Raw genomic sequence first — 13,073 nt, 5'->3', positions numbered from 1 at the left:
TCTACCCCGACCCCGGTGATGGGGAGAGGGTCCAGTCTCTACCCCGACCCCGGTGATGGGGAGAGGGTCCAGTCTCTACCCCGACCCCGGTGATGGGGAGAGGGTCCAGTCTCTACCCCGACCCCGGTGATGGGGAGAGGGTCCAGTCTCTACCCCGACCCCGGTGATGGGGAGAGGGTCCAGTCTCTACCCCGACCCCGGTGATGGGGAGAGGGTCCAGTCTCTACCCCGACCCCGGTGATGGGGAGAGGGTCCAGTCTCTACCCCGACCCCGGTGATGGGGAGAGGGTCCAGTCTCTACCCCGACCCCGGTGATGGGGAGAGGGTCCAGTCTCTACCCCGACCCCGGTGATGGGGAGAGGGTCCAGTCTCTACCCCGACCCCGGTGATGGGGAGAGGGTCCAGTCTCTACCCCGACCCCGGTGATGGGGAGAGGGTCCAGTCTCTACCCCGACCCCGGTGATGGGGAGAGGGTCCAGTCTCTACCCCGTCCCGGGTGATGGGAAGAAGGTCCAGTCTCTACCCCGTCCCCGGTGATGGGGAGAGGGTCCAGTCTCTACCCTGTCCCCGGGGATGGGGAGAGGGACCAGTCTCTACCCTGTCCCTGGTGATGGGGAGAGGGTGCAGTTTCTACCACGTCCGCGGGTATTGGGAGAGGGTCCAGTCTATACCCTGTCCCTGGTGATGGGGAGAGGGTCCAGTCTCTACCCCATCCCCGGTGATGGGGAGAGGGTCCAGTCTCTACCCTGCCCCTGGTGATGGGGAGAGGGTCCAGTCTCTACCCCGTTTCCGGTGATGGGGAGAGGGTCCAGTCTCGATCCAGTCCCTGGTGATGGGGAGAGGGTCCAAGTCTCTACCCCGTCCCCGGTGATTGGGAGAGGGTCCAGTCTCTACCCCGTCCCCGGTGATGGGGAGAGGGTCCAAATCTCTACCCTGTCCCTGGTGATGGGGAGAGGGTCCAGTCTCTACTCTGTCCCCGGTTACGGGGAGAGGTTCCAGTCTCTACCCTGTCCCCGGTGATGGGGAGAGGGTCCAGTCTCTACCCTGTCCCTGGTGATGGGGAGAGGGTCCAGTCTCCACCCAGTCCCTGGTGATGGAGAAAAGGTCCAGTCTCTACTCCGTCGCCGGTCACGGGGAGAGGGTCCGGTCTCTACCCTGTCCCTGGTGATGGGGAGAGGGTCCAGTCTCTATCCTGTCCCTGGTGATGGGGAGAGGGTCCAGTCTCTACCCTGTCCCTGGTGATGGGGAGAGGGTCCAGTCCCCACTCCGTCCCTGGTGATGGAGAAAGGGTCCAGTCTCTACTCTGTCCCTGGTTACGGGGAGAGGGTCCAGTCTCTACCCTGTCCCTGGTGATGGGCAGAGGGTCCAGTCTCTACCCTGTCCCTGGTGATGGTGAGAGGGTCCAGTCTCTACCCTGTCCCTGGTGATGGGGAGAGGGTCCAGTCTCTACCCTGTCCCTGGTGATGGGGAGAGGGTCCAGTCTCTACCCTGTCCCTGGTGATGGGGAGAGGGTCCAGTCTCTACCCTGTCCCTGGTGATGGGGAGAGGGTCCAGTCTCTACCCTGTGCCTGGTGATGGGGAGAGGGTCCAGTCTCTACCCTGTACCTGGTGATGGGGAGAGGGTCCAGTCTCTACCCTGTCCCTGGTGATGGGGAGAGGGTCCAGTCTCTACCCTGTCCCTGGTGATGGGGAGAGGGTCCAGTCTCTACCCTGTCCCTGGTGATGGGGAGAGGGTCCAGTCCCCACTCCGTCCCTGGTGATGGAGAAAGGGTCCAGTCTCTACCCTGTGCCTGGTGATGGGGAGAGGGTCCAGTCTCTACCCTGTCCCTGGTGATGGGGAGAGGGTCCAGTCTCTACCCTGTCCCTGGTGATGGGGAGAGGTTCCAGTCTCTACCCTGTCCCCGGTGATGGGTAGAGGGTCCAAGTCTCTACCCCGTCTCCGGTGATGGGGAGAGGGTCCAGTCTCTACCCCGTCCCCGGTGATGGGGAGAGGGTCCAGTCTCTACCCTGTCCCTGGTGATGGGGAGAGGGTCCAGTCTCTACCCTGTCCCTGGTGATGGGGAGAGGGTCCAGTCTCTACCCTGTCCCCGGTGATGGGGAGAGCGTCCAGTCTCTACCCCGTCCCTGGTGATGGGGAGAGGGTCCAGTCTCTACCCCGTCCCCGGTGATGGGGAGAGGTTCCAGTCTCTACTCTGTCCCCGGGGATTGGCAGAGGGTCCAGTCTCAATCCTGTCCCTGGTGATGGGGAAAGGGTCCAGTCTCTACACCGTCCCCGGGGATTGGGAGGGAGTCCAGTCTCTACCCCGTCCCTGGTGATGGGGTGAGGGTCCAGTCTCTACCCTGTCCCTGGTGATGGGGAGAGGGTCCAGTCTCTACCCTGTCCTTGGTGATGGGGAGAGGGTCCAAGTCTCTACCCCGTCCCCGGTGATGTCAAGAAGGTCCAGTCTCTACCCAGTCCCCGGTGATGGGAAGAAGGTCCAGTCTCTACCCCGTCCCCGGTGATGGGGAGAGGGTCCAAATCTCTACCCCGTTCCCGGTGATGGGGAAAGTGTCCGGTATCGACCCCGTCCCCGGTGATGGGAAGAGCATCCAAGTCTCTACCCCGTCCCCGGTAATGGGAAGAGCATCCAAGTCTCTACCCCGTCCCCGGTGATGGGAAGAGCATCCAAGTCTCTGCCACGTCCCCGGTGATGGGGAGAGGGACCAAGTCTCTGCCACGTCCCCGGTGATGGGGAGAGGGACCAGTCTCTACCCCGTCACCGGTGATGGGGAGAGGGTCCCATCTCTACCCCGACCCCGGTGATGGGGAGAGGGTCCAGTCTCTACCCCGACCCCGGTGATGGGGAGAGGGTCCAGTCTCTACCCCGTCCCCGGGGATGGGGAGAGGGACCAGTCTCTACCCTGTCCCTGGTGATGGGGAGAGTGTCCAAGTCTCTGCACAGTCCCCGGTGATGGGGAGAGTGTCCAAGTCTCTACCCTGTCCCTGGTGATGAAGAGAGGGTGCAGTTTCTACCACGTCCCCGGGGATTGGGAGAGGGTCCAGTCTGTACCCTGTCCTTGGTGATCGGGAGAGGGTCCAGTCTCTACCCCGACCCCGGTGATGGGGAGAGGGTCCAGTCTCTACCCCGTCACCGGGGATTGGGAGATGGTCCAGTCTCTCCCCCGACCCCGGTGATGGGGAGAGGGTCCTGTCTCTACCCCGACCCCGGTGATGGGGAGAGGGACCAGTCTCTACCCTGTCCCCGGTGATGGGGAGAGTGTCCAAGTCTCTACCCTGTCCCTGGTGATGGAGAGAGGGTGCAGTTTCTACCACGTCCCTGGTGATCGGGAGAGGGTCCAGTCTCTACCCCGTCCCTGGTGATGGGGAGAGGGTCCAAGCTCTACCCTGTCCCTGGTTACGGGGAGAGGGTCCAGTCTCTACCCTGTCCCTGGAGATGGGGAGAGGGACCAGTCTCTACCCTGTCCCCGGTGATGGGGAGAGTGTCCAAGTCTCTACCCTGTCCCTGGTGATCGGGAGAGGGTCCAGTCTCTACCCCGTCCCTGGTGATGGGGAGAGGGTCCAAGTCTCTACCCTGTCCCTGGTGATGGGGAGAGGGTCCAGTCTCTACCCTGTCCCTGGAGATGGGGAGAGGGTCCAGTCTCTACCCTGTCCCCGGTGATGGGGAGAGGGTCCAGTCTATACCCTGTCCCTGGTGATGGGGAGAGGGTCCAGTCTCTACCCTGTCCCCGGTGATGGGGAGAGGGTCCAGTCTCTACCCTGTCCCTGGTGATGGGGAGAGGGTCCAGTCTCTACCCTGTCCCTGGTGATGGGGAGAGGGTCCAGTCTCTACCCTGTCCCTGGTGATGGGGAGAGGGTCCAGTCTCCACCCTGTCCCTGGTGATGGGGAGAGGGTCCAGTCTCTACCCTGTCCCTGGTGATGGGGAGAGGGTCCAGTCTCTACCCTGTCCCTGGTGATGGGGAGAGGGTCCAGTCTCTACCCTGTCCCTGGTGATCGGGAGAGGGTCCAGTCTCTACCCCGTCCCTGGTGATGGGGAGAGGGTCCAAGTCTCTACCCTGTCCCTGGTGATGGGGAGAGGGTCCAGTCTCTACCCTGACCCTGGAGATGGGGAGAGGGTCCAGTCTCTACCCTGTCCCCGGTGATGGGGAGAGGGTCCAGTCTCTACCCTGTCCCCGGTAATGGGGAGAGGGTCCAGTCTCTACCCTGTCCCCGGTAATGGGGAGAGGGTCCAGTCTCTACCCTGTCCCTGGTGATGGAGAGAGGGTCCAGTCTCTACCCTGTCCCTGGTGATGGGGAGAGGGTCCAGTCTCTACCCTGTCCCCGGTGATGGGGAGAGGGTCCAGTCTCTACCCTGTCCCCGGTGATGGGGAGAGGGTCCAGTCTCCACCCTGTCCCCGGTGATGGGGAGAGGGTCCAGTCTCTACCCTGTCCCTGGTGATGGGGAGAGGGTCCAGTCTCTACCCTGTCCCTGGTGATGGGGAGAGGGTCCAGTCTCTACCCTGTCCCTGGTGATGGGGAGAGGGTCCAGTCTCTACCCTGTCCCTGGTGATGGGGAGAGGGTCCAGTCTCTACCCTGTCCCTGGTGATGGGGAGAGGGTCCAGTCTCCACCCTGTCCCTGGTGATGGGGAGAGGGTCCAGTCTCTACCCTGTCCCCGGTGATGGGGAGAGGGTCCAGTCTCTACCCTGTCCCCGATGATGGGGAGAGGGTCCTGTCTCCACCCTGTCCCTGATGATGGGGAGAGGATCCTGTCTCCACCCTGTCCCTGATGATGGGGAGAGGGTCCTGTCTCCACCCTGTCCCTGATGAAGGGGAGAGGGTCCTGTCTCCACCCTGTCCCTGATGATGGGGAGAGGGTCCAGTCTCTACCCTGTCCCTGGTGATGGGGAAAGGGTCCAGTCTCTACACCGTCCCCGGGGATTGGGAGGGAGTCCAGTCTCTACCCCGTCCCTGGTGATGGGGTGAGGGTCCAGTCTCTACCCTGTCCCTGGTGATGGGGAGAGGGTCCAGTCTCTACCCTGTCCCTGGTGATGGGGAGAGGGTCCAAGTCTCTACCCCGTCCCCGGTGATGTCAAGAAGGTCCAGTCTCTACCCAGTCCCCGGTGATGGGAAGAAGGTCCAGTCTCTACCCCGTCCCCGGTGATGGGGAGAGGGTCCAAATCTCTACCCCGTTCCCGGTGATGGGGAAAGTGTCCGGTATCGACCCCGTCCCCGGTGATGGGAAGAGCATCCAAGTCTCTACCCCGTCCCCGGTGATGAGAAGAGCATCCAAGTCTCTACCCCGTCCCCGGTGATGGGAAGAGCATCCAAGTCTCTGCCACGTCCCCGGTGATGGGGAGAGGGACCAAGTCTCTGCCACGTCCCCGGTGATGGGGAGAGGGACCAGTCTCTACCCCGTCACCGGTGATGGGGAGAGGGTCCCATCTCTACCCCGACCCCGGTGATGGGGAGAGGGTCCAGTCTCTACCCCGACCCCGGTGATGGGGAGAGGGTCCAGTCTCTACCCCGACCCCGGTGATGGGGAGAGGGTCCAGTCTCTACCCCGTCCCCGGGGATGGGGAGAGGGACCAGTCTCTACCCTGTCCCTGGTGATGGGGAGAGTGTCCAAGTCTCTGCACAGTCCCCGGTGATGGGGAGAGTGTCCAAGTCTCTACCCTGTCCCTGGTGATGAAGAGAGGGTGCAGTTTCTACCACGTCCCCGGGGATTGGGAGAGGGTCCAGTCTGTACCCTGTCCTTGGTGATCGGGAGAGGGTCCAGTCTCTACCCCGACCCCGGTGATGGGGAGAGGGTCCAGTCTCTACCCCGTCCCCGGGGATGGGGAGAGGGTCCAGTCTCTACCCCGTCACCGGGGATTGGGAGATGGTCCAGTCTCTCCCCCGACCCCGGTGATGGGGAGAGGGTCCTGTCTCTACCCCGACCCCGGTGATGGGGAGAGGGACCAGTCTCTACCCTGTCCCCGGTGATGGGGAGAGTGTCCAAGTCTCTACCCTGTCCCTGGTGATCGGGAGAGGGTCCAGTCTCTACCCCGTCCCTGGTGATGGGGAGAGGGTCCAAGTCTCTACCCTGTCCCTGGTGATGGGGAGAGGGTCCAGTCTCTACCCTGTCCCTGGAGATGGGGAGAGGGTCCAGTCTCTACCCTGTCCCCGGTGATGGGGAGAGGGTCCAGTCTATACCCTGTCCCTGGTGATGGGGAGAGGGTCCAGTCTCTACCCTGTCCCCGGTGATGGGGAGAGGGTCCAGTCTCTACCCTGTCCCTGGTGATGGGGAGAGGGTCCAGTCTCTACCCTGTCCCTGGTGATGGGGAGAGGGTCCAGTCTCTACCCTGTCCCTGGTGATGGGGAGAGGGTCCAGTCTCCACCCTGTCCCTGGTGATGGGGAGAGGGTCCAGTCTCTACCCTGTCCCTGGTGATGGGGAGAGGGTCCAGTCTCTACCCTGTCCCTGGTGATGGGGAGAGGGTCCAGTCTCTACCCTGTCCCTGGTGATCGGGAGAGGGTCCAGTCTCTACCCCGTCCCTGGTGATGGGGAGAGGGTCCAAGTCTCTACCCTGTCCCTGGTGATGGGGAGAGGGTCCAGTCTCTACCCTGACCCTGGAGATGGGGAGAGGGTCCAGTCTCTACCCTGTCCCCGGTGATGGGGAGAGGGTCCAGTCTCTACCCTGTCCCCGGTAATGGGGAGAGGGTCCAGTCTCTACCCTGTCCCCGGTAATGGGGAGAGGGTCCAGTCTCTACCCTGTCCCTGGTGATGGAGAGAGGGTCCAGTCTCTACCCTGTCCCTGGTGATGGGGAGAGGGTCCAGTCTCTACCCTGTCCCCGGTGATGGGGAGAGGGTCCAGTCTCTACCCTGTCCCCGGTGATGGGGAGAGGGTCCAGTCTCCACCCTGTCCCCGGTGATGGGGAGAGGGTCCAGTCTCTACCCTGTCCCTGGTGATGGGGAGAGGGTCCAGTCTCTACCCTGTCCCTGGTGATGGGGAGAGGGTCCAGTCTCTACCCTGTCCCTGGTGATGGGGAGAGGGTCCAGTCTCTACCCTGTCCCTGGTGATGGGGAGAGGGTCCAGTCTCTACCCTGTCCCTGGTGATGGGGAGAGGGTCCAGTCTCCACCCTGTCCCTGGTGATGGGGAGAGGGTCCAGTCTCTACCCTGTCCCCGGTGATGGGGAGAGGGTCCAGTCTCTACCCTGTCCCCGATGATGGGGAGAGGGTCCTGTCTCCACCCTGTCCCTGATGATGGGGAGAGGATCCTGTCTCCACCCTGTCCCTGATGATGGGGAGAGGGTCCTGTCTCCACCCTGTCCCTGATGAAGGGGAGAGGGTCCTGTCTCCACCCTGTCCCTGATGATGGGGAGAGGGTCCAGTCTCTACCCTGTCCCTGGTGATGGGGAAAGGGTCCAGTCTCTACACCGTCCCCGGGGATTGGGAGGGAGTCCAGTCTCTACCCCGTCCCTGGTGATGGGGTGAGGGTCCAGTCTCTACCCTGTCCCTGGTGATGGGGAGAGGGTCCAGTCTCTACCCTGTCCCTGGTGATGGGGAGAGGGTCCAAGTCTCTACCCCGTCCCCGGTGATGTCAAGAAGGTCCAGTCTCTACCCAGTCCCCGGTGATGGGAAGAAGGTCCAGTCTCTACCCCGTCCCCGGTGATGGGGAGAGGGTCCAAATCTCTACCCCGTTCCCGGTGATGGGGAAAGTGTCCGGTATCGACCCCGTCCCCGGTGATGGGAAGAGCATCCAAGTCTCTACCCCGTCCCCGGTGATGAGAAGAGCATCCAAGTCTCTACCCCGTCCCCGGTGATGGGAAGAGCATCCAAGTCTCTGCCACGTCCCCGGTGATGGGGAGAGGGACCAAGTCTCTGCCACGTCCCCGGTGATGGGGAGAGGGACCAGTCTCTACCCCGTCACCGGTGATGGGGAGAGGGTCCCATCTCTACCCCGACCCCGGTGATGGGGAGAGGGTCCAGTCTCTACCCCGACCCCGGTGATGGGGAGAGGGTCCAGTCTCTACCCCGTCCCCGGGGATGGGGAGAGGGACCAGTCTCTACCCTGTCCCTGGTGATGGGGAGAGTGTCCAAGTCTCTGCACAGTCCCCGGTGATGGGGAGAGTGTCCAAGTCTCTACCCTGTCCCTGGTGATGAAGAGAGGGTGCAGTTTCTACCACGTCCCCGGGGATTGGGAGAGGGTCCAGTCTGTACCCTGTCCTTGGTGATCGGGAGAGGGTCCAGTCTCTACCCCGACCCCGGTGATGGGGAGAGGGTCCAGTCTCTACCCCGTCCCCGGGGATGGGGAGAGGGTCCAGTCTCTACCCCGTCACCGGGGATTGGGAGATGGTCCAGTCTCTCCCCCGACCCCGGTGATGGGGAGAGGGTCCTGTCTCTACCCCGACCCCGGTGATGGGGAGAGGGACCAGTCTCTACCCTGTCCCCGGTGATGGGGAGAGTGTCCAAGTCTCTACCCTGTCCCTGGTGATGGAGAGAGGGTGCAGTTTCTACCACGTCCCTGGTGATCGGGAGAGGGTCCAGTCTCTACCCCGTCCCTGGTGATGGGGAGAGGGTCCAAGCTCTACCCTGTCCCTGGTTACGGGGAGAGGGTCCAGTCTCTACCCTGTCCCTGGAGATGGGGAGAGGGACCAGTCTCTACCCTGTCCCCGGAGATGGGGAGAGTGTCCAAGTCTCTACCCTGTCCCTGGTGATCGGGAGAGGGTCCAGTCTCTACCCCGTCCCTGGTGATGGGGAGAGGGTCCAAGTCTCTACCCTGTCCCTGGTGATGGGGAGAGGGTCCAGTCTCTACCCTGTCCCTGGAGATGGGGAGAGGGTCCAGTCTCTACCCTGTCCCCGGTGATGGGGAGAGGGTCCAGTCTATACCCTGTCCCTGGTGATGGGGAGAGGGTCCAGTCTCTACCCTGTCCCCGGTGATGGGGAGAGGGTCCAGTCTCTACCCTGTCCCTGGTGATGGGGAGAGGGTCCAGTCTCTACCCTGTCCCTGGTGATGGGGAGAGGGTCCAGTCTCTACCCTGTCCCTGGTGATGGGGAGAGGGTCCAGTCTCCACCCTGTCCCTGGTGATGGGGAGAGGGTCCAGTCTCTACCCTGTCCCTGGTGATGGGGAGAGGGTCCAGTCTCTACCCTGTCCCTGGTGATGGGGAGAGGGTCCAGTCTCTACCCTGTCCCTGGTGATCGGGAGAGGGTCCAGTCTCTACCCCGTCCCTGGTGATGGGGAGAGGGTCCAAGTCTCTACCCTGTCCCTGGTGATGGGGAGAGGGTCCAGTCTCTACCCTGACCCTGGAGATGGGGAGAGGGTCCAGTCTCTACCCTGTCCCCGGTGATGGGGAGAGGGTCCAGTCTCTACCCTGTCCCCGGTAATGGGGAGAGGGTCCAGTCTCTACCCTGTCCCCGGTGATGGGGAGAGGGTCCAGTCTCTACCCTGTCCCTGGTGATGGAGAGAGGGTCCAGTCTCTACCCTGTCCCTGGTGATGGGGAGAGGGTCCAGTCTCTACCCTGTCCCCGGTGATGGGGAGAGGGTCCAGTCTCTACCCTGTCCCCGGTGATGGGGAGAGGGTCCAATCTCCACCCTGTCCCCGGTGATGGGGAGAGGGTCCAGTCTCTACCCTGTCCCTGGTGATGGGGAGAGGGTCCAGTCTCTACCCTGTCCCTGGTGATGGGGAGAGGGTCCAGTCTCTACCCTGTCCCTGGTGATGGGGAGAGGGTCCAGTCTCTACCCTGTCCCTGGTGATGGGGAGAGGGTCCAGTCTCTACCCTGTCCCTGGTGATGGGGAGAGGGTCCAGTCTCCACCCTGTCCCTGGTGATGGGGAGAGGGTCCAGTCTCTACCCTGTCCCCGGTGATGGGGAGAGGGTCCAGTCTCTACCCTGTCCCCGATGATGGGGAGAGGGTCCTGTCTCCACCCTGTCCCTGATGATGGGGAGAGGGTCCTGTCTCCACCCTGTCCCTGATGATGGGGAGAGGGTCCTGTCTCCACCCTGTCCCTGATGATGGGGAGAGGGTCCTGTCTCCACCCTGTCCCTGATGATGGGGAGAGGGTCCAGTCTCTACCCTGTCCCTGGTGATGGGGAGAGGGTCCAGTCTCTACCCTGTCCCTGGTGATGGGGAGAGGGTCCAGTCTCTACCCTGTCCCTGGTGATGGGGAGAGGGTCCAGTCTCTACCCTGTCCCTGGTGATGGGGAGAGGGTCCAGTCTCTACCCTGTCCCTGGTGATGGGGAGAGGGTCCAGTCTCCACCCTGTCCCTGGTGATGGGGAGAGGGTCCAGTCTCTACCCTGTCCCCGGTGATGGGGAGAGGGTCCAGTCTCTACCCTGTCCCCGATGATGGGGAGAGGGTCCTGTCTCCACCCTGTCCCTGATGATGGGGAGAGGATCCTGTCTCCACCCTGTCCCTGATGATGGGGAGAGGGTCCTGTCTCCACCCTGTCCCTGATGATGGGGAGAGGGTCCAGTCTCTACCCTGTCCCTGGTGATGGGGAGAGGGTCCAGTCTCTACCCTGTCCCTGGTGATGGGGAGAGGGTCCAGTCTCTACCCTGTCCCTGGAGATGGGGAGAGGGTCCAGTCTCTACCCTGTCCCCGGTGATGGGGAGAGGGTCCAGTCTCTACCCTGTCCCTGGTGATGGGGAGAGGGTCCAGTCTCCACCCTGTCCCTGGAGATGGGGAGAGGGTCCAGTCTCTACCCTGTCCCCGGTGATGGGGAGAGGGTCCAGTCTCTACCCTGTCCCCGGTGATGGGGAGAGGGTCCAGTCTCTACCCTGTCCCTGGTGATGGGGAGAGGGTCCAGTCTCTACCCTGTGCCTGGTGATGGGGAGAGGGTCCAGTCTCTACCCTGTCCCTGGTGATGGGGAGAGGGTCCAGTCTCTACCCTGTCCCTGGTGATGGGGAGAGGGTCCAGTCTCTACCCTGTCCCCGATGATGGGGAGAGGGTCCAGTCTCTACCCTGTCCCTGGAGATGGGGAGAGGGTCCAGTCTCTACCCTGTCCCTGGTGATGGGGAGAGGGTCCAGTCTCTACCCTGTCCCTGGTGATGGGGAGAGGGTCCAGTCTCTACCCTGTCCCTGGTGATGGGGAGAGGGTCCAGTCTCTACCCTGTCCCCGGTGATGGGGAGAGGGTCCAGTCTCTACTCTGTCCCTGGTGATGGGGAGAGGGTCCAGTCTCTACCCTGTCCCTGGTGATGGGGAGAGGGTCCAGTCTCTACCCTGTCCCTGGTGATGGGGAGAGGGTCCAGTCTCTACCCTGTCCCCGGTGATGGGGAGAGGGTCCAGTCTCTACCCTGTCCCTGGTGATGAGGAGAGGGTCCAGTCTCTACCCTGTCCCTGGTGATGGGGAGAGGGTCCAGTCTCCACCCTGTCCCTGGTGATGGGGAGAGGGTCCAGTCTCCACCCTGTCCCTGGTGATGGGGAGAGGGTCCAGTCTCCACCCTGTCCCTGGTGATGGGGAGAGGGTCCTGTCTCCACCCTGTCCCTGATGATGGGGAGAGGGTCCAGTCTCTACCCTGTCCCTGGTGATGGGGAGAGGGTCCAGTCTCTACCCTGTCCCTGGTGATGAGGAGAGGGTCCAGTCTCTACCCTGTCCCTGGTGATGGGGAGAGGGTCCAGTCTCTACCCTGTCCCTGGTGATGGGGAGAGGGTCCAGTCTCTACCCTGTCCCTGGTGATGGGGAGAGGGTCCAGTCTCTACCCTGTCCCCGGTGATGGGGAGAGGGTCCAGTCTCTACCCTGTCCCCGATGATGGGGAGAGGGTCCAGTCTCTACTCTGTCCCCGGTGATGGGGAGAGGGTCCAGTCTCTACCCTGTCCCTGGTGATGGGGAGAGGGTCCAGTCTCCACCCTGTCCCTGGTGATGGGGAGAGGGTCCAGTCTCTACCCTGTCCCTGGTGATGGGGAGAGGGTCCAGTCTCTACCCTGTCCCTGGTGATGGGGAGAGGGTCCAGTCTCTACCCTGTCCCCGGTGATGGGGAGAGGGTCCAGTCTCTACTCTGTCCCCGGTGATGGGGAGAGGGTCCAGTCTCTCCCCTGTCCCCGGTGATGGGGAGAGGGTCCAGTCTCTCCCCTGTCCCTGGTGATGGGGAGAGGGTCCAGTCTCTACCCTGTCCCTGGTGATGGGGAGAGGGTCCAGTCTCCACCCTGTCCCTGGTGATGGGGAGAGGGTCCAGTCTCTACCCTGTCCCTGGTGATGGGGAGAGGGTCCAGTCTCTACTCTGTCCCTGGTGATGGGGAGAGGGTCCAGTCTCTACCCTGTCCCCGGTGATGGGGAGAGGGTCCAGTCTCTCCCCTGTCCCCGGTGATGGGGAGAGGGTCCAGTCTCTCCCCTGTCCCTGGTGATGGGGAGAGGGTCCAGTCTCTACCCTGTCCCTGGTGATGGGGAGAGGGTCCAGTCTCTACCCTGTCCCTGGTGATGGGGAGAGGGTCCAGTCTCTACCCTGTCCCTGGTGATGGGGAGAGGGTCCAGTCTCTACCCTGTCCCTGGTGATGGGGAGAGGGTCCAGTCTCTCCCCTGTCCCTGGTGATGGGGAGAGGGTCCAGTCTCTACCCTGTCCCTGGTGATGGGGAGAGGGTCCAGTCTCTACCCTGTCCCTGGTGATGGGGAGAGGGTCCAGTCTCCACCCTGTCCCTGGTGATGAGGAGAAGATCTTGTCGTCTGCCCTCCGGGGATGTTTATTATGAATTTACCTCAATCCGTGGCTCGAGATTGTTAACTGAGTGATTAAAAGCGAGGGCTGACACACCTACGAGCGACGATTCCTCTCGGCTTGAGGCTGAGGGTCAATGTCAGGCCCAGCTTAATGAACTTTTACCTCAGCGTCCTTGTTGTTTGCTCAAATCCCGATCACCTTCCTTCCCATCACCGCATCAAAATGGCGGCAAAGCCCGGCCCTCAGCCTCCAAACAACCGCCCCGCCCACCATCGTCACTGGGCCCCGCCCACCATCGTCACTGGGCCCCGCCCATGTGTCGTCACCGTGTACCAGGCCCCGCCCCCACAACTCGGCCAGAGAGCAACATGCTGTTGTGGACATCCATCATCGGGTAATAGTGGGGTGAGGGGGGATATTACAAGGTAATAGTGGGGTGAGGGGGGATATTACAGGGT

The 13,073-nt window shown here is 62.7% G+C and overlaps 1 protein-coding gene across 3 annotated transcripts in view; it reads right to left on the bottom strand.

Moving 5' to 3' along the window:
* The window catches only part of LOC137357381 (E3 ubiquitin-protein ligase RNF167-like), a 167,686-nt gene extending 154,821 nt beyond the window's left edge, over positions 1 to 12,865 (bottom strand). Inside the window, exon 1 of one of the 3 annotated variants that reach the window (XM_068023681.1) lies at positions 12,778 to 12,865. The gene's annotated coding sequence lies outside the window, so the exon portion shown is untranslated. Of the gene's footprint in view, positions 1 to 12,652 lie in introns of all 3 variants that reach the window. The other 2 variants (XM_068023683.1, XM_068023684.1) reach the window with 2 other exon arrangements.
* Positions 12,866 to 13,073: the final 208 nt, after the last annotated feature.

Source organism: Heterodontus francisci, chromosome 48 (assembly GCF_036365525.1).
Source record: "Heterodontus francisci isolate sHetFra1 chromosome 48, sHetFra1.hap1, whole genome shotgun sequence".
Lineage (NCBI taxonomy): Eukaryota > Metazoa > Chordata > Chondrichthyes > Heterodontiformes > Heterodontidae > Heterodontus > Heterodontus francisci.
This window is presented reverse-complemented; position numbering and strand designations above follow the sequence as displayed.